Genomic DNA, 22,214 nt, shown 5'->3' on the forward strand with positions numbered 1-22,214 from the left:
GTATAGCGCACTACTCACCCGCAAGGGTCTCAAGGCGCTTGTACGAATACCGCTGTGGAACCCATGCTGGCTTTCCCTGTGAGGTGTCCACTCCTGGGCACCCCCAAGGTGGAGGCCAGGCATCCTTAGCGTTGTGGGGGCCGTTGTGGAGATTAAGAAAGCTATTGCCCAGAGTTGCAGAGTGGGACCCCATGATTGGAATAGGCACCGAGGCGAGAATTATCAGGTCCGTGGAATTTTTGAGCCCAAGACCCACCGAGTTGGGAATTGAACCCTGGTCCTGGGCTAGACCTCTGCATCAGGGTCTGCCGCTCTAACCATTGAGCCACACTTCTCCACTCAGGGTCTGCCGCTCTAACCATTGAGCCACACTTCTCCACCCTGGAGGGTGTGAATCCCACCTGAGGAAGCCCTGGGCTCTGTTCATGGGTACACTGTGCCAGCAGCCCCCACAGCTGAAGGGAGCATGCAGCTGGAAGGCTTCGTGTGCCTCCAAGCCATCTCTCGCCCAGTGGCTCTCCCATCGTTAGAACCTATGAACTCTTGAGCCTTTCATAAATAAGATGTCCCTTCCTAAACAAGTGCTCTATAAACAGTAGAACACAGAAATACAATGATGTCTATATTTGTGAGCTACAAATATTGATGAAATCATTACATTTACAAACAATATTCATGAACCACGAGAATGGAAAAAACAAGTTGATAGAAAGAACGCGGGAAATCATAAAATATCTATATCTCAGGCATATTACATTTGTGTGGCTCATAACAGGCCGCCCCCTTGGTGGTACAGCACACCCGGGGATCGCCAGACACAGCAGTAATATTACCTATTGTAAACTCTCACAACTTACCTACTAATCTCACAAACAACATGGCTCTCTGCCAAACAGTACCCATTTTTAGGTCTCGCCTAGCGTTGCAGCGCATACGCCACTTGCTCTGCGAGACCTATTGTCATCGGGTTGCTTTTGGAAGTGGGGTTGGTGACCGCCCTGTCTCCCTTAGGGCCCGCCCACCTGGACTGGCCTCGTCGTCTATTGCTCGTCCTGCGTGCTACATCTCATACTATTTCTGACCCTGATGTACGTTGCTGTGAGGCATGTTGGCACGTGACCTCCGTTGTGTAAATGGCCCCAGATACATGCTATCACCCTGCACGGATTTAACCCATGCTTCAGCGGCTCGTGTTTTAGTGTTTTATTTACATCCAACAATACATGACTGCTTTGGAACACCCTAAAGAGCGGATTTTGAATAATTCTGCACAGTGTATGTCTAGCCGCTGCCTGCGTTGGGCTACAAGAGGCATTTCGAGCCATGTTCATATTACCCTGGTGATTGCTTCTCCTTGGGGTGGGTTACGTCAGGCTTCCTGGGCTGGACTCGTAATATAAATTACATTTAAAAGACACTCGTGGATTCAGAACCCATGTGTTGCTATCATTGGTATATAGCTCCGAGCCCGACGAACTAGTAGAAAGCAGAGCTTCGAAGCTTGTTTCTGCGGTCTCTGGGCACTTGGAAACAGCACTTGTGGGAAGTGCCAGGAAGCATGTGATAGATTCCACAGCTGGAATAGCAGTGAACCATGCACGGCGCTGCTGTATTTGTAAGCGACCCCCTTTCAGAGGCAAGTCTGCTGGGAGCCAGACAGGCCATCGTTAAAATAACAAAACAACAGCTGGGGAACAAGTTTGGGTTCTGTGCAAAGGTACACACACTGACTGAACTATTAATGGAAATTGCATGAGAGGTTTTATAATTTCTTTAAAAATAAAAAATAAAGATAAGTTCTGCTGTCAGTCCAGACTGGCACTTCCTCCGTAGACGGCCTTTTATAAATACACTCTGGAACCAGCCTTTGCCAAGGGATGCTTCCTATGACAACACGATTTGGGCTTTATTGGCGTAGCTTCCATGGGTGCAACAGGTGCAGTGGTGCCGGTTCATAGAGGCCTGAGGCCCCCCTGAACTCTGATTATTGCTGTATTTCACATTTCCACCAGCAGCCGGGGGAGGGTGCCTTTCCTTCCTGGCATGATGTACCATGGCGCCACTGAGGGCTTATCCGACTCCTGGTCAGGGGCCAGGCACCTAGTGGAGCGTGGAATAGATTTGGCGCCTCTATTCCTGGCCCGCTGCCAAGGGCAGAAAGTGTGTCCGTAAGCCGGAAACAGGGTGGTTGTTTAGGCTTCGGAGGGTGGCATCGAAGTCCTTGCTTCTGGGGGAAGTTTATTTAGATAAACGCTCGCCTCGGATGCCTCGTCTCTTTTTCATTTACCTTATATGCACACACTTGTGCACCCAGCTTGCTTTGGTATTGCGTTATTACTGTAATCTATTTTATATTCAGTATATACAGAGGGAGCATCATGAAATAAGTTGTCTTGAAACATTTGAATTACGTGGTCATTGTACTGAAGGGAATGGTGCTCACTTTGTCGACCTGAGAATGATTAAAGCCTGAGATGTGGGTGATCCGGCCCTGTCATCAGCGGCGGCTCACCTGATGAACTGTTTTTTATGGACTGTGGTGTTCTCTTTCTTTCCTCAAGTGATGCTCCTGCAGCCCACTCAACCTCGGGTCTCTGTTCCCACCTCCCACTCTCCGCCTTTCTTTGCTCCCTTTATTTGGTCTCTTTCTTACAGTTTGCTGCTGTATTCTCGTTTGTTCACTTCCTCACATCTGCCCCTCTATTTTCTTTGTATTCACTTTTTTCACCTTTGCCCTCTCTTTTTCTCACCCTCTCTCCTATACTCGAATCCTATGCTGTTTTCTCACTTTCCCTACCTTTTTCTCTCTGTTTTGTTTTCGAGTCCTTTTTGGTAGAATCCTGTGAAGTCAGTTGTACGTCAGAATATTGTTAATTAAGATAACACCTGCCATAGATATTGTGCTCTAAATATTGCATACAAAAACATCATCCTATTTGGTGCTGATTTTGTTTTATTACCTCGAACGGAACTATTATTTTGTAAATAAAATTTAGAACAAAATAATTTTGTCAGCCGATATTTAAAGAACAGTATCCTGGTCCCATATCTTTGAGTCACAAGGACAGCTATGCTTCTATTGGTCGGTTTGTTAGAGAAGAGGACCAGTGCACATGGGGAGGACAGGTTCACCAAAGCTAGAATCACCTCACTTCACTAACACGTGAAAAAATCCCTGCATAGTGGGAGCTCTGCTGCTTCATTGGTGCTGCTGATTGGTGGAAAGAGGCTTGAGGCTGGAGTCAAGCTATCCTGGCTGATGACGGCGGAAATGCCAGAAACCGGTCCTAGGTTGCTTGATTCCAGTCCAGGAAAGACATTGCTTGGCAGTTCGGGCTGAACTGTTCCCAGGAGGCACAGGGTCAAGGCTGATTTGCATATGGCCATGTCTGAACTGGGGTGGTGTGGAGTGCAAAAAAACTATGGATTTAGGCCCAGATCCTTGTACTGGGGTGAATGTATGACATTGTTCTGCATTCTGTCCATCAACTGTTGTTTTTGCATTTGTCACCCCGAGTTGGCAGGGTATGCTCAGACGTGAGTCCCATGCTCTCCACACCACTGGAGTCAAGCTATCCTGGCTGAAGACGGCTGAAATTTCCTATTAAGAGGCGTTCCCTGGAATAGGGCACCGTCCTAGCTCCGTACGCCTCCCCTGTCTACATGTTTCGGCTCACTTCTCTCCCTGCCTCCAGCTTCTTCCTCTTCTCATGCTTCTTGTTCTTTTCTAGCTTTATGTTCTCCTTCCCCTTTAGCTGACATCCCCTCCTTCTCATTCTATTGATTTTTTTCACATTAGAAGAGTTTGTTTTTATTTTCATAATTTCACTTTTATTTTTCTACAAAATGGTATACAACTCGTATAAGCTCAACATCTGGCATTTGAAATGCATTAAAAAGATTATAATAAAAAGGAGAGACCCACTTCTGGGGTGTACCTTGCCAATGAGACTTTGACTCCTCCTAGCCCTGAACCTGCTGGCCGCCTGCACCCCGTTATTATTAATTCACCAAAGACACTTTAGGGCCATGTGGTAACTGAATCCCCCACCCCATATTCATGTGTCCCATGGTGCTTTGCGGTACAAAAGGGGGTGGTGATGGATGGAGCATCTGAACCAATCAAACACTCACACCCAGTCAAAAGATCTGGGTTTGATCCATCACTGTTCTTTAGCCCACTCTGCCACCCCAGTTCATACATGGCTATATGCAAATCAGTCTGACCCTGTGCCTCATGGGAAGAGTCCAGCCCGAACTGCCAAGCCATGCCTTCCCTGGACCGGAAACAAGCTTCCCAGGACCGAAATTGCCACTGCAGAGTCTGTGTGTACAGTTTTTTGTACCGCTTTGGCCGCCATAAGTTGGCAGGGTATGCTCAGACGTGAGTCCCTTGCTCACTTTGCCACTGGATTCAAGCAAGCCGGGCTGAAGACGGCTGGAATGCCAGAAACCGGTCCTCGGAAGCTCGTCTCCAGTCCAGGGAGGACCGGGCTTGGCAGTTCGGGCTGGACTGTTCCCATGAGGCACAGGGTCAGACTGATTTGCATATAGCCATGTCTGAACTGGGGTGGCAGAGTGGGCTGAAGAACGGTGATGGATTAAACCCAGATCTTTTGACTGGGTGTGAGTGTTTGATTGGATCAGATGCTCCGTCCATCGCCACCCCCTTTTGTACCGCCCTGGTGCTTTGAGCGCAGACTCCTGTGTTCTAGCCACCGAGCGGTCTCTCACATTGAGCCCATGCGGACACTAGAACCTTGAATCTCCCTGTCCACCGTTAACCTCTCGTTTCGCACCCTATCACATCCATTGTTCCTTCAGACACCAAACGCTTACAACACAATCCAGACCCTATATTCTCAGTTTCCTTGGCTCCCTGACCATATTCCTCCAGCCACCCCTCCATTGTACTGTTATGCCTCTTCCTTGACCAAGTATCCTTTCTTTGAGGACGCCCACATTTTCCCCACTACTCACTCACCTTCCTTACTGCCTAAAAACCTCTCGGTACCCTTCCTCCATCCCGCCATCAGACAGGGGCAGCACAGTCTTCTCAACTGTGCATTCAACAGTCCCCATAATCTGTAAACATTACCACCTTCCCCAAGGAATTACCTTCTTCAGTGGAATGGCTCGATCGCTCTGGGCAGGTCTCATCAGAGAGATGTAGCTGGGTCGCACTTACTCAAAGCGTCTTTCGCACCCACATCTACTGTGTCCCTCACATCTGCACCTCGTGTAAATATCAATAGCAGAGCACCTGTAAATATTTGACTTTTAATTGGCAGTCTTGCTAAGATACAGTCTGTAAAGAAATAGAAAATTCTAATTATTTCTCCTAATGAGGGGATGAAAGAGGGTTACTACAAATTAAAGCTTTGAAATTGGAACAATACTGAAAGCATCAACAAATATGACAATCTTCATTGTAAGTGATTTTCTAACACAAACAACAAGGTGTGTAACCTACTTGGGTCTCATCAGTGAGGTATAGTGAGGTATAGTGAGGTATACTGAATGTATTATGACACAGTGAGCACGGGACCCATGTCTAGGCATACCTATCACACTTAGGCATTTACTGCAAATACAACAAGGTGAAGGAATGCGTGAATTCATCTCAGCCACTGAGGATCGCTCTGGGCCGCATTCCAGACCATTGTTTTTCACCCACTGTGCCATTCTAGACAGAGACCCGCCTTATGCAAATCAACCTTGGTCCTGCTCCAATAGGAATAGGCCAGCACGAACAGCCAGGCCGAGTCCTCTCCAGATGGGAACACAAGCAGCCCCGGTCCAGTTTTAACCTGCTCAGGTCTCATCAGTGAGGCGCAGCTTGAGTTCTATGGCACAGTGGTCAGGATACCTAAACAAATACTTTACATGGAGGGTCCTAGGGATTATCAATTTTTAAAGACCAGGCAGTGTTCTATCCCCATTCTACAACTGAAAAACTACAAAAAACCTACCGGTCTAGAAACAGTGAGACACAGGTTAGCAGAGAAAGGAGAGTGTCTCGGTCAAAAAGAAAACATATTCACAAAGTGAGAAAGAATCCCATTAGCCCACATCAGTGGCAGAATTTCATCATCTGGGGTTTGTTATTGGTTGCACGTCTTTTGCAGCCAGCAAGGATTGCTCAGGAAAGCCCGGGGTACCGACGGACAGAGCGGGTGCCTCATTCCCCTGAGCAGTTGCCAGGAGAGGTGAGGAGTACTCCCACATAAAGCTGGGAATGAATCCAAGTTTCCTGTGATATTTGACCACCTGTTGGGACTCACAGGACATGGTAGGGTTATCGCACCAACCATTTCAGTTGTTACTTTCATATAATTTTTATGCACAGTTTTCAGATTATATTTTGCAGTAGCATTGTTTACTGGTCCTGACGAAAGCCTGGATACAAGAAATCCATGTGGCTGAAACATGTAGACCTGCCATTTCATCGCCTATGATAGTTATTTTTTCAAACTATCAGCGCACTGTTTTTAGATTTGACACTAGGATAGTGTTTATTAAAATTTCTGTAATATCCTAGTAGTCAATTTTAACATTTGCACTATTTTTGCCTTCCTTTTTCACTTTATTACACTGCAAATCTTCAGCGCCACTGATAAACAAGCATTTGCAATGCAATAGGTCTTGCATTAGGAAATTTTGAGCTATTGGTCGTGTAAATGACACATTTTTTATTTCTCTGTTGGTTTTGAAAATAGCTAAATTAATAGCCTTGTCATTTACAATCCCAATAGTTATAACTTTCGCAAATGTGACACCTATAGCATTTGTAATGCAATATGTGTTGTATTTACGTGACTTAGATGTATTGCTATTACAAATAACAATGGCTTTTAATTTTTTTAAATAATTAATACTTAAATAAAAGTTATTTTAATTTATAATAGCAATAGTTTAAACTTTTGGAAATAACTTTTGTGAAGATTGTGTTAAGTGTATTTTATTGTGACGAAAATCCAAGAACAGAAGTGAAATATTAACATATTTTTGTGACATTTGTAATAAAGTTTGAGACATTGAGAGAACATATTTGAACCAGTTGTTGAATGGTTGCACAGATTGATGCTGTGGTGGTGCTGAGTGAGGGAGGATAGATTAGATAGATTATATAGATAGATAGATAGATAGATAGATAGATAGATAGATAGATAGATAGATAGATAGATAGATAGATAGATAGATAGTTGTGTGTGTGGTTGTGTGTAGTTGTGTGTGGGGTTGTGTGTCTGGTTGTGTGTTGTGTTTGGGGTTGTGTGTGGAGTTGTGTGGCTGAGTGTGGTTGTGTGCTTGTTGTTGTGTGTGTGTGTAGTTGTGTGTGGGTGTTGTGTGTGTGGGGGGTTGGTGGCTGAGTGTGGTGGGGTTGTATGTGTGTGGGGTTGTATGTGGGGGGTTGTATGTGGGGGGTTGTATATGGGGGTTGTGTGTGTGGGGTTGTGAGTGTGGGGGGTTGTGTGTGTGGGGGGTTGTGTGTGTGGGTGTTGTGTGTGTGGGGGGTTGGTGGCTGAGTGTGGTTGTGTGCTTGTGTGTGTGTGTAGTTGTGTGTGTGTGGGTGTTGTGTGTGTGGGGAGGGGGTTGTGTGTGTGTGTGGGGTTGTATGTGTGTGGGGTTGTATGTGGGGGGTTGTATGTGGGGGGGTTGTATATGGGGGGTTGTGTGTGTGGGGTTGTGTGTGTGGGGGTTGTGTGTGTGGGGGGTTGTGTGTGTGGGTGTGTTTGTGTGGGGGTGTGTGGGGGGTTGTGTGTGGGGGGTTGTGTGTGTGTGTGTGAGATGGGGGTGTGGGTTGTGTGTGGGGGTTGTGGGTGGGGTGCTGTGGGTGTGTGTGGGGTTGTGGGGGGGTTGTGTGAGTGGGGGTGTGGGTGGGTGTTTGGGGGTGTGTGTGTGGGTGTCTGTGTATGGGGTTGTGTGTGGGGTGGTGTGTGTGGCTCAGCGAGACCTAAAAAAAACTGTAATCTCAAGAGTTCAAGACATGCGGGAGACTAAAACAGTCAAAATTAGTCTCCATTCCGATATCATTACGGATTCTAAATGGTTATATATTAAAATGTACTGTGCAATTCTGCACCAAAACCAAAGTAGAATGATAAAAGGAAGAGGCACAAATCTCATGCACAGCTTTGTATAAATCTATTGTGTCAGTTTTGCTCTTACTGGCATCTGGAAATATTTGTATACGCCAGAAAGTGCTATACACTTCCATCACCGGAATTTGCTGCTCAAAATCTGACAAAAAGCTACCGAGGCGTTTTGAGAAAAATATCTTGTAGGCCGATCGGTTAAAGCTTTGCCTGCATTATGAAGCTTGAGAACCAAGTACAGCGGTCTGTGTTATTGCGTGCATTCGCGCATAAAATGCAGGCACCGAACACGTTCAATTAGGTACCTCTGCTGCAGGACGAGCCCTGTACTTCAAGTTTGGACCTCTCAAAAGGCGGATGAGAATTGGTTTGCGTGCTCTGTGCTGGGGAGGGGGAGGGCCATTAAAGGAAGGGGGCGGAGAGGAGCCTGTGAGAACTCGCTGCAGAGATCAAAGGAAGGGTGGGAGAGACACTGGTGAGCAAGCATATGGGGGGTCAGGGAGTGTGCAGACTGGTGAGCTGAATGCTTGTGTTAGTAGAGTCAGGGCGCGCGCACAAAGTGTCTGGTGTCAAATGAAAGCTGTGCACAATGCGCATGGTTGCAGAATGCCCCTATAAAAAAATGTTGAAAGCTTGCCCTCATTTGAAGTTGATACAAGTCCCAAAGTAAGTTACGAACATTGTTCAACTCTACAGGCAGTTGTTTTTGGGGAGTGGCTTGAGACCCTTACACTGTTTGCTAATAATTACATTAAAATGTAACAAACACAGGCACAGAATGGACGGATGAAGGAGTGGGTGGGGGGAAAGGCATGAACGGAGGTGGATTTAAAGTGTGTGCGGAAAGCTGTTTTAAATCACCGCGTGAGGCACATCAAAAACTGCAGATGGCTGCTTGTGTAGTGACCAGAAGCAACCTGTAATTGAGGGAGGAGGGGTCCGACAGGGGAAGGTAAAAAGCAAGGGGCAAACGGTTATGTGTGTGTAATGTGTGTAAGCGCTACAAATTGTCCTGCGAGGCAGTGAAAAGTTCTTTAGTGCATATGTGTGGGCCATGGAAAGTATAAAGGGCAAAATTTATTCCTGATGGTTTAATGTAATGTGCAGCAACCGATTAGCATGTGGGTAGAAGCATTGTGCGGGATAATGCTAGTCTTGCATTAGCAGCTTAAAAACAGCACAGCGTCTGTGTATACGGTTGCCACGCTCTGACCAGCACCAACACAGACCTGAACGCGCCCCCTGCGTGTGTTCTTCCAAATTACTGATATGAATAATTTGTTTTAGCAACGAATTGGAGCAGGCGGTGCTTTGCCCTTGGTGGCCGGACTACTTGTTTGTAGTATAAATGAAATTTGTAGGTAAAGTAAGTTGCGCCACTGGGAGAAATGAGGTTACAGTGCAAGGGGCATTAATTTTAGCAGTTAAGGAAGAAGCAGGGCTGGACTTACTTACAGGATAAATAGGAAGAGTGGGCGGGGAAGATGGTTTTTAAAAGTAGTATTTATACAGGGCAGAGGTGGCAGGTGCTTAATAAGGCAGAATAAGGAGAGCCAGAAATTTGATCTTGGTGGCATCCCCACAAGAATGAAGTTTTGATAATCTGTAAGTATGTGTATTGACCTTTTTTTTGGAAGGGGGGGGTGGGGGGGGGTTTGTGCTAAATATGCGGCTCCGGCTTTGATTTGGTCCACAGTTCATAAAGTCGTACTAGAGTACAATTGCCTGTGAGTGTGGAAATCTATTAATGAAAACTAAATGAAAGGTGCGGAAGCTGATCAAATGTGGGTAGTGATGCTCTGTGGGGTAATGTTTATTCCAGGTTAGCGGCTTAAAACTGCTATAGTGTTTGTTTATACCCATACGACCTTTTGATCAGCAGTAGGAAATGTAAACAAGCTGTGACTGGCAGCGTGCGTTGCTGAACACTGTTGTGAAGCTTGAAGCAGAAGCTGCATTGCAAATGCTTGTTTATAGAGGGGACTCCGTTCCCCTGACTGGAGGTGTGCCTTGTGCTTCAGCACAGCAGCTACTTGGATTAACAAACAGATAGACTATTAAAACAAGTACTTACTTAAAGCGCGGACAACAGAAGAGGCACGATGTAAGCAGGAACAGAGAAGGAACAGAGAAGGGGTAGAGAAAAGGAGATGAGAGAAAGGGTAGAGAAAGGGAGAGAAGGGAGAACGAAGACATGGAGTGAAAAGGGTGAAGGCAAGAGAGGTTGAGAGGAAGAAAGAGAGTGCGAGAAAAGATGGAAAGAAAGAAAGAGAAGTGGAAACGCGAGATACGGCCTGGCGGCCGTGAAAGTGAAAGTACGGCCGCCCGGCCGTGGGCAGTGAATAAATTAGGAGAGGAGAAATGCCAGAGGCAGAGCGCACGCTAGGGGAAGCTTGTGGGAGGGAGGCTGGTGGCTTTGATGTGCATTGTGCACGCGCTTTTAACACGGGCACAGCATCAAATCGCCGCCGATGGTTAAGCTCTGGTTAAGCCCCAATATCTCTCGCAAGCTCAATGCGCAAGCGCATTGACAGGCTCGACCTAAAAACTGGCTAGTGGCTGTACCAATCACTGGGGTACGTAGCAAGCACAGTTTTTACATCAATCCTTGCTGGCTGCACAAGTCGTGCAACCAATAACAAACCCCAGATGATGAAATTCTGCCATTGATGTGGGTTGATGGGATTCTTTCTCACTTTGTGAATATGTTTTCTTTTTGACCTGGACACTCTAGTATCTCTGCTAACCTGTGTCTCACTGTTTCTAGAACAGTAGGTTTTTTGTGGTTTCACAGTGGTGAGGATATCTACATTTGGGATACCTATTGTACTTGGGGCGTCTTCCACAAAAACAACAAAGTGGTGAAAGGAATGATTTGATAATCTCAGCCAGTCTATGGTGGGCGAAAGCGATGGTCTGGAATGCGGCCGGACTGATTGCCAGTAGCTGAGATTAATTCAGTCGTTCCATCTGTCACTTTGTTGTTGCTGCGGTTAACACCCTTATGCACAACAAAAAGATGAAGGTAGCCACCGATGCGCCCATATTCAAATGCATGTATATCCGGTTGGACACCTGCGGGAGGATAGTGCTTTAAACCTCTTTAATTTATACACTGGATTAATATCTTTTGTAAGAGATACGAGGCTTGATAGGGTTTCTTGTGTAAAGTTTCCTAGGTTTTATTTCTAGCTTTAGGTATTACTGTGCATCTAAAAATCCCAGGAAAAAAGTTGCTGTGTGTCAAGGGTTACATTACCAAGAAAACGTATTAAGATTCTTATGTCTTAAAAAAGATGATCCGGTTTATAACATGATAAGGTGTACACCACTGGTCCGATATTCGGTTTCAACTCTGAGTGCTGAGAAAAATCCCCTTTGTGGTTGTAAAAATGCCTTAAATATATTTTTTGTTTAACAGCAAGACCTGGCCCTCCCTAAGTCTCTACTTATCCACACAGCCTTCATTTCAGCATATTGGGGATGACCTTGGGCCCTGTCTCTATCAACTCAAAGCGTCTAAGATGTTCTTATTCCTGTCCTGACCCAAGCAGCAGGGTTGGGGGGGTCATTTCTGTCACTAAAGGGAAAAAAATGAATAATTTATAATTGCCTTCGTTCAGGGCTTCATACCGCATTGCGAGGTGCAGACGTTCTTTACTAGATACCAAACACGCTTCCCTGTGGGTGCAGAGTTTGCCGTGAGCCTGTGTGGGAAGCGTTTTTGTGTTGTGTGAGGATGACCACATTGTTGCTCTTATCACTTCTTTGGATTTCAGGGCGAGGGCACTTACACGCTCCCAGGGTGTCAGGCAGAGGCCCAGAGCAAAGTCCAGTCCATGTCCAGTTGCCACTGGTCAGGTGGGTATTTCCAGAAATGGTCTCTTGCAGCTTGTTGTGTGCCGGTAGCCACACAGCAAGTCAGACAGCGGACCCTTGAAGTCCTGTTCTTTGACCCGGGCACAAGAGGGAGCAGCTCCCGTCCTTCAGGGCCCCTCTCAGGTCACAGACAGCAGCTCTCGTCCTTCAGGGCTCCTCTCAGGTCACAGACAGCAGCTCCCGTCCTTCAGGGCCCCTCTCAGGTCACAGACAGCAGCTCCCGTCCTTCAGGGCCCCTCTCAGGTCACAGACAGCAGCTCCCGTCCTTCAGGGCTCCTCTCAGGTCACAGACAGCAGCTCCCGTCCTTCAGGGCCCCTCTCAGGTCACAGACAGCAGCTTCCGTCCTTCAGGGCCCCTCTCAGGTCACAGACAGCAGCTCCCGTCCTTCAGGGCCCCCCTCAGGTCGCAGACGGCAGCTCCCGTCCTTCAGGGCCCCTCTCAGGTCACAGACAGCAGCTCCCGTCCTTCATGGCCCCTCTCAGGTCACAGACAGCAGCTCCCGTCCTTCAGGGCTCCTCTCAGGTCACAGACGGCAGCTCCTGTCCTTCAGGGCCCCTCTCAGGTCACAGACAGCAGCTCCCGTCCTTCAGGGCCCCTCTCAGGTCACAGACAGCAGCTCTCGTCCTTCAGGGCTCCTCTCAGGTCACAGACAGCAGCTCCCGTCCTTCAGGGCTCCTCTCAGGTCACAGACAGCAGCTCCCGTCCTTCAGGGCCCCTCTCAGGTCACAGACAGCAGCTCCCGTCCTTCAGGGCCCCTCTCAGGTCACAGACAGCAGCTCCCGTCCTTCAGGGCTCCTCAGGTCACAGACGGCAGCTCCCGTCCTTCAGGGCTCCTCCGGTCACAGACGGCAGCTCCCGTCCTTCAGGGCCCCTCTCAGGTCACAGACGGCAGCTCCCGTCCTTCAGGGCCCCTCTCAGGTCACAGACAGCAGCTCCCGTCCTTCAGGGCCCCCCTCAGGTCACAGACAGCAGCTTCCGTCCTTCAGGGCCCCTCTCAGGTCACAGACAGCAGCTCCCGTCCTTCATGGCCCCTCTCAGGTCACAGACAGCAGCTCCCGTCCTTCAGGGCTCCTCTCAGGTCACAGACGGCAGCTCCTGTCCTTCAGGGCCCCTCTCAGGTCACAGACAGCAGCTCCCGTCCTTCAGGGCTCCTCAGGTCACAGACGGCAGCTCCCGTCCTTCAGGGCCCCTCTCAGGTCACAGACAGCAGCTCCCGTCCTTCAGGGCTCCTCAGGTCACAGACAGCAGCTCCCGTCCTTCAGGGCCCCTCTCAGGTCACAGACAGCAGCTCCCGTCCTTCAGGGCCCCTCTCGGGTCACAGACAGCAGCTCCCGTCCTTCAGGGCTCCACAGGTCACAGACAGCAGCTCCCGTCCTTCAGGGCCCCTCTCAGGTCACAGACAGCAGCTCCCGTCCTTCAGGGCCCCTCTCAGGTCACAGACAGCAGCTCCCGTCCTTCAGGGCTCCTCAGGTCACAGACGGCAGCTCCCGTCCTTCAGGGCTCCTCCGGTCACAGACGGCAGCTCCCGTCCTTCAGGGCCCCTCTCAGGTCACAGACAGCAGCTCCCGTCCATCAGGGCCCCTCTCAGGTCACAGACAGCAGCTCCCGTCCTTCAGGGCTCCTCAGGTCACAGACGGCAGCTCCCGTCCTTCAGGGCCCCTCTCAGGTCACAGACAGCAGCTCCCGTCCTTCAGGGCCCCTCTCAGGTCACAGACAGCAGCTCCCGTCCTTCAGGGCCCCTCTCAGGTCACAGACAGCAGCTCCCGTCCTTCAGGGCCCCTCTCAGGTCGCAGACGGCAGCTCCCGTCCTTCAGGGCCCCTCTGAGGTCACAGACAGCAGCTCCCGTCCTTCAGGGCCCCTCTCAGGTCACAGACAGCAGCTCCCGTCCTTCAGGGCTCCTCAGGTCACAGACAGCAGCTCCCGTCCTTCAGGGCCCCTCAGGTCACAGACAGCAGCTCCCGGCCTTCATGGCTCCTCTCAGGTCACAGACAGCAGCTCCCGTCCTTTAGGGCCCCTCTCAGGTCACAGACAGCAGCTCCCGTCCTTCAGGGCCCCCCTCAGGTCACAGACAGCAGCTCCCGTCCTTCAGGGCCCCTCTCAGGTCACAGACAGCAGCTCCCGTCCTTCAGGGCCCCTCTGAGGTCACAGACAGCAGCTCCTGTCCTTCAGGGCCCCTCTCAGGTCACAGACGGCAGCTCCCGTCCTTCAGGGCCCCTCTCAGGTCACAGACAGCAGCTCCCGTCCTTCAGGGCCCCTCTCAGGTCACAGACAGCAGCTCCCGTCCTTCAGGGCCCCTCTCAGGTCACAGACAGCAGCTCCCGTCCATCAGGGCCCCTCTCAGGTCACAGACAGCAGCTCCCGTCCTTCAGGGCCCCTCTCAGGTCGCAGACGGCAGCTCCCGTCCTTCAGGGCCCCTCTCAGGTCACAGACAGCAGCTCCCGTCCTTCAGGGCCCCTCTCAGGTCACAGACAGCAGCTCCCGTCCTTCAGGGCCCCTCTCAGGTCGCAGACGGCAGCTCCCGTCCTTCAGGGCCCCTCTGAGGTCACAGACAGCAGCTCCCGTCCTTCAGGGCCCCTCTTAGGTCACAGACAGCAGCTCCCGTCCCTCAGGGCTCCTCAGGTCACAGACAGCAGCTCCCGTCCTTCAGGGCCCCTCTCAGGTCGCAGACAGCAGCTCCTGTCCTTCAGGGCCCCTCTCAGGTCACAGACAGCAGCTCCCGTCCTTCAGGGCCCCTCTCAGGTCACAGACAGCAGCTCCCGTCCTTCAGGGCCCCTCTCAGGTCACAGACAGCAGCTCCCGTCCTTCAGGGCCCCTCTCAGGTCACAGACAGCAGCTCCCGTCCTTCAGGGCCCCTCTCAGGTCACAGACAGCAGCTCCCGTCCTTCAGGGCTCCTCTCAGGTCACAGACAGCAGCTCCCGTCCTTCAGGGCTCCTCTCAGGTCACAGACGGCAGCTCCCGTCCTTCAGGGCTCCTCAGGTCACAGACGGCAGCTCCCGTCCTTCAGGGCTCCTCCGGTCACAGACGGCAGCTCCCGTCCTTCAGGGCCCCTCTCAGGTCACAGACGGCAGCTCCCGTCCTTCAGGGCCCCTCTCAGGTCACAGACGGCAGGTCCAGTCCTTCAGGGCCCCTCTCAGGTCACAGACAGCAGCTCCCGTCCTTCAGGGCCCCTCTCGGGTCACAGACGGCAGCTCCTGTCCTTCAGGGCCCCTCTCAGGTCACAGACGGCAGCTCCTGTCCTTCAGGGCCCCTCTCAGGTCACAGACGGCAGCTCCCGTCCTTCAGGGCTCCTCTCAGGTCACAGACGGCAGCTCCCGTCCTTCAGGGCCCCTCTCAGGTCACAGATAGCAGCTCCCGTCCTTCAGGGCTCCTCTCAGGTCACAGATAGCAGCTCCCGTCCTTCAGGGCCCCTCTCAGGTCACAGACAGCAGCTCCCGTCCTTCAGGGCCCCTCTCAGGTCACAGACAGCAGCTCCCGTCCTTCAGGGCCCCTCTCAGGTCACAGATAGCAGCTCCCGTCCTTCAGGGCTCCTCTCAGGTCACAGATAGCAGCTCCCGTCCTTCAGGGCCCCTCTCAGGTCACAGACAGCAGCTCCCGTCCTTCAGGGCTCCTCAGGTCACAGACAGCAGCTCCCGTTCTTCAGGGCTCCTCAGGTCACAGACAGCAGCTCCCGTCCTTCAGGGCCCCCCTCAGGTCACAGACAGCAGCTTCCGTCCTTCAGGGCCCCTCAGGTCACAGACAGCAGCTCCCGGCCTTCATGGCTCCTCCGGTCACAGACGGCAGCTCCCGTCCTTCAGGGCCCCTCTCAGGTCACAGACAGCAGCTCCCGTCCTTCAGGGCCCCTCTGAGGTCACAGATGTAGGAGAGTAGGGTCTGCTTCCTATGGTCACCCCCACTTTTTGCTGTGATTCTCTGGTTTTTCGACTTTAGTGTGGCTGTGGCCCTGCTAATCAGACCCTCAGCCCAGCTGTTCTCTCTCTAAATTGATACCATGCACTTTAGGTACATACCTGATTGGTTACTGGGTCACCCTTGTGAGCCCCTGTATAGTGTACCATAGGTACCCAGGGCAGAGGTGCACCCTAGGCCTACCAGGGGCTGCAGCATGTATTATGCCACCCCTGGTTTGCCTTTCAAACTGACACCTTAGGCTGATCACTCAGCTTGGGTAAGGTGGTGTAATCACACCTTACTTAGATATAGGATACCTATATCTACCTTATATATAGACACATAGTAACCTATAAGCCACTCCTATGGTAGACCTTAACAATCCTGGAGCCAGAGTGCTTGGTTTTATGTGAGAGGGTGTCCTAGCATGAGCTGAGCCCCTCTGCAGCTTTCAGAACCATCTCCTTATAGCTGTTCTATGATATAGCCATGCCATATACTCTTAAAAGCATTATAATCCTCACGGTTAATGCTAACTTTGGTTTGGCTTTATCAAAACATGTCGTGTAAGGTGTCAAACACTTTGGAAAACTACCCCCCCCCCTCCGCCAGTTCTGGCGGTGGGGGTAGCATTCCACCCTTCTTGAGGGAAAGGTCATGTATGTTACTGCTTTACCCGGTTAAAGTTAAACAGAGCCTCAGCATCACAAAATTGCTGCTGCCACAGACACGAGTCTGACCTCCTGTTGCTGGGGGAAACTCCGGCAGGGGAGGCCTGGACAATAGGTTTCCTGTCCAGGGAGGTGCTGGCACCACCCAGACAGGGGTTTTGTGTATTGGGGCAGGGAGGGCTGCATTCAGTTAATGCATCTAGACACTGCCTGGGGCACACAAGGTGCTCCATGCATAGCCCGGTTCAAACCAGTTGCTGGGGCACTCCAGCCCCAGCTCTGGCAATAAACTGGACAAAGGGAAAGGGGTGTAAACACCCCCTTCTCAGGTCCACCCATAGGAGGGACCTAGTCAGGTAGTCCAGCCCCCATCCTTAGTAAAAGTATAGGAGCTGTGTCCCTGGGACTTTAGATTATACTGTATGAATCTTTGAAAGACATATCTTGGACCTTTGACATTCCATTCTGACTGGAAGACGGAAGACATCTCCCTTGTGGTCAAGGAGTGACCACCCTGTGCAAACAGGCACCAACAGCAACTTTGCCGGTCTGCAGTTTCAAGGCTCCCGTCGGAACCCGAAGACTCTGCGACACAAGAACTGGACTTCCAGACTTCTCTGACCCCGACCCATATCCATAGCAAAGCTGAGATACGTGGCAGACACGAGAGATGTGGGACCGGACACCTTGGACATCCTGCATTTTGCTACTTGCACTCCTTTTCTGAAGCCTCAGTAAGTTGTGCATTGGGGTACGAGAAGCCCCAGCCCCGAGCACCATTTGCATCGAAGCCCATGCCCCTACACTCCGCGAGTGTCCCATGGGCCCCGCCTTTGCATTTGAGCTCGACGCGTCTTCCCGGTTCCTAGCCTGTTGGCTTTTGAGCCCCCTGAAGACCTTCCTTTGAATTTTACTTGCTATCCTGGTTGCTCCAGGGTTTCTCCAGCTTCCCTGAAAAGGAGAAGCGCCACAGACCTTGCTGGTCTGCAACAGAGCCAATCTTGACATCCTGCATGGGTTGCGGTTGCCAAGGCTTGTTGGGTCCAATCCGGATACCGACACTGCAGTCATCTAGATCCATCGTGGGGCAGCTCGAATCCAGCTCCTGGTCATCGTCGATGCCTCCTGGACCTCGTGGCTGAAGAGACAAACTCACCTTCTTCACCTGCAAAGCACTCGACATCGCCTGGCTCCTTCCTAGTTCCTTCCTGGTCACTGGCTAGTGACCCAGACTCTGTCCACTCTGCTTTCAGGTTCTTCACATCTCTTATCCACCCTTGGATCCACCCAGACACTTTTCCTCTGGTCGCCTGCAGCACTTCTTTGCTGCTCTCCATAGAAAACGACGACGAAATCCGACACGAAAAGACACCTATGCACCCGGCTTCCCTGGGTGAGGTAACACGAGTGCTCCGGTGCTCCCGTGGGTCTTGACTCTCGAAGTGTCCTAGTTTAAAAGGGTTCCATCCTAGTCCATCCGGAAGTGTCTTTAAATTGTAACTTTGTAACTTTTACGAACTCCATGGAAAGTCAATGAGAACCCGTGGCTGTGTTTAGACACTGCACGCGGCTCCCGTGGGCCTCCTACTTCCTAACCTTTGGTTGTTTAGTGTAGCCCCAGAGATTCCACAGGCCCTAGGCCTGCTTTCTAACTCTCACGGGGTACTTATACCTCTTTCTTAGTATATGGTTTGTGAGGCCCCTATGGCATAACGTATACTGTGCGACTTATCGTTTATGAACTGTGTGACTTGTATTGTATTTTTACCTCTGACCTCATAAAGAGTGCAGAGGGGTTGTGTTTAGATTAAATACATATATATTTGATATATACCTTGTGTGGTGTCCTTTCATTTGGTATTCAAGGGATTATAATTGGTAAAACAACTTGCTTAACTCGCCTACTGAAGTCTTAGCCTGAAGACTGCTGGTCCATGCTACCACTAGGATAGCTTTCTATAAGGTTGACTTTACAACCACCATCAATAAGGGTCGATTAGACTGGTGCAAGGTGCCCACTAGAACTAGTGGACATCATATGCAAGGCCAACTTCTCACATGCTGGGCCTCTTCTTTCATCATTCTTCAGGCCATCGCCGCAATTCCGCGCATCCATAGATCCACCTTGGGAGGAAGATCCTTCTCCTACTTAGCGGCCAAGACCTGGAACTCCCTCCCCACTCCCCTCCGCCTCACACAGAACCACCTCTCCTTCAGAAAGCAGCTTAAAACATGGCTATTCGATAAATAATGCACCCACCCTCCCTCAAGCGCCTTGAGACCCTCTGGGTGAGTAGTGCGCTATAGAAATTACTGAACTTGAACTTATAGGTTGTGGGACTCTGCTACTGGGCTCTGCTGCCCTCTAAATACTGTATATAGAGGAGATTTAGGAGTCTCCACGTCAGAAACCAATGGGCTACTGGCCTTAGGGTGACTGCACCCTTGGTGTGCTCACCCCACGCAGGGGAGTTTGCACAGTCCCTAACCCTGATTGGAGAGTGCCTGCCATCTGCAAGATGACGGGCACTGAAGAGTGGGTTTCACCTCGCCTCCCCCACCTGAGGAGTGGAGTTGGCAGAGGTGGGCACACCTTCTGGGCTGCTCTAATTTTTCCCGCTGGCTTCCCACCAAAAGGGGGCGGTGAGACAGGAAGTGGGCCTGCTCCTGATAGCCGGAGAGGCTGGGTGTTGCGGTACAAAGGCGGCAGGGCCTTTGAAGCTCCCCTGCCACAGATGGCTCTTCCTGGCCAGGGGGAGGTGCGACCACCTCCGCCCAAGAAAGGCTTTGTTTCTGGGCACAGGGAGCGAAGGCTCCCACCCCAGGGGTCCAGAAACGTGGCTCGTGGTGGCAGGCTGGTGTTTACCAGTCAGGGAATCTACCATATGCTGGTTGTTTTTCAGGGGGCATCTGAGTGCATTGTATAATAAATCCCACACTAGTATCAGTGTGGGTTTATTATGCTAGGAAGTTTGCTACCAACCTTCCCAGAATTCAGTAAAGCCATTATGGTGCTGTGGAATTCGTAATGGCAAGCTTCCATACCATATACTACTTATGGCTTTACTGCACTTACAATGTCTAGGAATGAACTTAGCGATACAAAAGGGGGTGGTGATGGACGGAGCGTTTGAGCAAATCTAACACTCACCCCCAGTCAACTGATCTGGGTTTAATCCATCACCATTCTTTAGCCCACTCAGCTACACCAGTTCGGACATGGCCATATGCAAATCAGTCTGACCCTGTGCCTCATGAGAACAGTCCAGCCCGAACTGCCAAGCCATGTCTTCCCTGGACCGGAAACAAGCATCCTGGGACCGGTTTCGGATTCATAATCCTCATCAGCCAGGCTATCTTGAATGCAGTGGCCAAGTGAGCAAGGGGCTCACGTCTGAGCATACCCTGCCACACTTAGGGCGAACAAAGCGATACAAAAGGGGTTGATGGACGGAGCGTTTGAGCAAATCAAACACTCACACCCTGTCAAAAGATCTGGGTTTGATCCATCACCGTTCTTTAGCCCATTCTGCCACCCCAGTTCAGACATGGCCATATGCAAATCAGTCTGACCCTGTGCCTCATGGGAACAGTCCAGCCCGAACTGCCAAGCCATGTCTGAACTTAGACACTTTAGGGGTACAGTGCTCATGCAACTGTACCCTCACCAGTGGTATAGTCCACCCAGCTCGAGGGGTGTCTTACCTACACCATCGGCAGTGGGTTCCAGGCATGGCACACAGATATGTGTGCCATGTCGACTCTTCACTTTTCTCTGCACCAAAACACTCAGCCTGCAATGGCAGTGTGTGTGTGTTAAGGTACGGGACTGCTACGTGTGGCACAGCAGGTGCTGCAGACCTCAGAGGCCTTCCCTGGTCACAGTGCCCTTTGTACCCATGGTACCTTTTACAAGGGATTTACATGTGGCCAGAGAGGTGCCAATTGGGGGGTGCAAATGTACAGCTTTGTGAAATAACATAGGCCCTGGGAACCTGAATGGCAGGGACCCAGGGCACATCAAGTCAAAATGCATCAGAAATCTGCAAAAAGGGTGTGTGTGTGGGGGGGTAACTGCAACAGAAACCCACTTTCCTACAATATGTACCTCATGATATTGTTGCTATGTTCACTCTGTAAAGCGCTTTGATACCTTCGGGTCAAGTTCACGCTATATAAAACTCCTAAATAAATAATTAATGAATAATTAATAAAACTAAAGTCCTGTTTGAGGCAGGCCCTTTGCCCACAACAAACCAGAACACAAAGTCTGGTAGGACAAAAGAAGAGTCCTGCAGATCCAAACAGGAAATACACAAGTATTGTCCTAGTATCCTGTTTGCTCCCTCGCTGGTGTACCAACATTTTATATTTGGCTTAGAGAGACCTGTCAGGCAGGATGTGACACTCTTATGCCAACAAGAGGAGTTTTGTGCCTCATTAGGAGCTGAGGACAAGTTGGGAGTTTGCAGAGGCTGATACTAACTAGCTTTCTGAAAAGCTCAGGCAAATAAAGGGTAACTTCCTAAAAGTTACATTTCCAACATATTTATTAAAAATCTAATGTCACCATTATTTTGGATTTTTATTACCCATAAAAATAAGTCTTTAAATGTTGTGTGTAGCTGGTACAGGTCAAAATATATATATATATTAAAGTAAATAATGTATACTTCGACTTTCCCTATGTACCAGTTACAGCCTGGCCAGCGACCATTGCGTTTTGGGACTACTTACTGGGCAAACGTGATATTTGTCTCACATGTTCCAGCTTTAAATATTATGAACCCCTACCTTGTGGGCAGCACTCTGCACTAATTTAATATTTAAAAGGCAGTTTCTAACCTGTCAAAAGAGTGATTTTGACAGGTCAGTGCAGCAGAGTTCAAGCTGCTACTGTCAGGCTACACAGCGTAGGCTGAAGCATATTTGCCCTTCTGCTATAGTGAATGGACAGTAGGTGCTGCAGTTCACGGGTTGCATTTAACTTTCCATGCCAGAGGTGTATTTCTGCACAATATACTGTGGCTTTACAGAAATGTTAAGCGCCAATCAGGTTTCAGCCAATTTCAACATGTTTATTGGGGGAGCACATACATTTTACTCATGTTTACCTGGGCTAAAGTGCACAGAGTTCTAAAGCCGTCAAAAATAGGGTCCAGAAAAGGTGACAAACTGGGCTGACCATGTAGAAAAGGCAGAGGATGTCCTACAGTGCACATACATGTTTGTTTATGCGTGGAAATGTGAGTGTCTGTGTGCGTGTTTTCTATTGGTACAAACAGTTGCAAATTGCTCCTCCCCATTGATTTTCATTTGTGATACTTTAAACCCTCCTTTAACCCGTTCCGTGCTGCCGTCGGCCATTGGCCGACGGCAGCACTACCTCCCCAGTGCTGCCGTCGGCCAATGGCCGACGCGGTCCTGCCCGTTTTGCGGAAGTGCCGCACTTCCGCAAAATCGCGGCCGCCGTTAAGGCGTTAAAAGGGGACAGTGGACAGAACACTGCATAAAACGACCCCTTATTAGATGTGTTGCTTTGGGATCTGGCAGACCAGGACTATTTAAAAACCTTTTAATTATGTGGGTGGAAATGAAACAGACTACTGTGAGGCCTGTGGAAAGACTGGATAGCCATGCTTTTCTTCTCCTTTTTCCCTGATCTTACTTCTCAGTA

The 22,214-nt window shown here is 50.1% G+C and overlaps 2 protein-coding genes across 2 annotated transcripts in view; one reads left to right on the forward strand and one right to left on the reverse strand.

The window, feature by feature from the left end:
* The window catches only part of LOC144807732 (uncharacterized), a 770,734-nt gene that overhangs the window by 427,779 nt on the left and 320,741 nt on the right, over window positions 1–22,214 (reverse strand). The gene's annotated exons all lie outside the window — the stretch shown is intronic.
* The window catches only part of LOC144807728 (zinc finger protein 212-like), a 143,817-nt gene that overhangs the window by 33,579 nt on the left and 88,024 nt on the right, over window positions 1–22,214 (forward strand). The gene's annotated exons all lie outside the window — the stretch shown is intronic.

The sequence above is a fragment of the Lissotriton helveticus genome, chromosome 1_2 (genome assembly GCF_964261635.1).
Source record: "Lissotriton helveticus chromosome 1_2, aLisHel1.1, whole genome shotgun sequence".
NCBI lineage: Eukaryota > Metazoa > Chordata > Amphibia > Caudata > Salamandridae > Lissotriton > Lissotriton helveticus.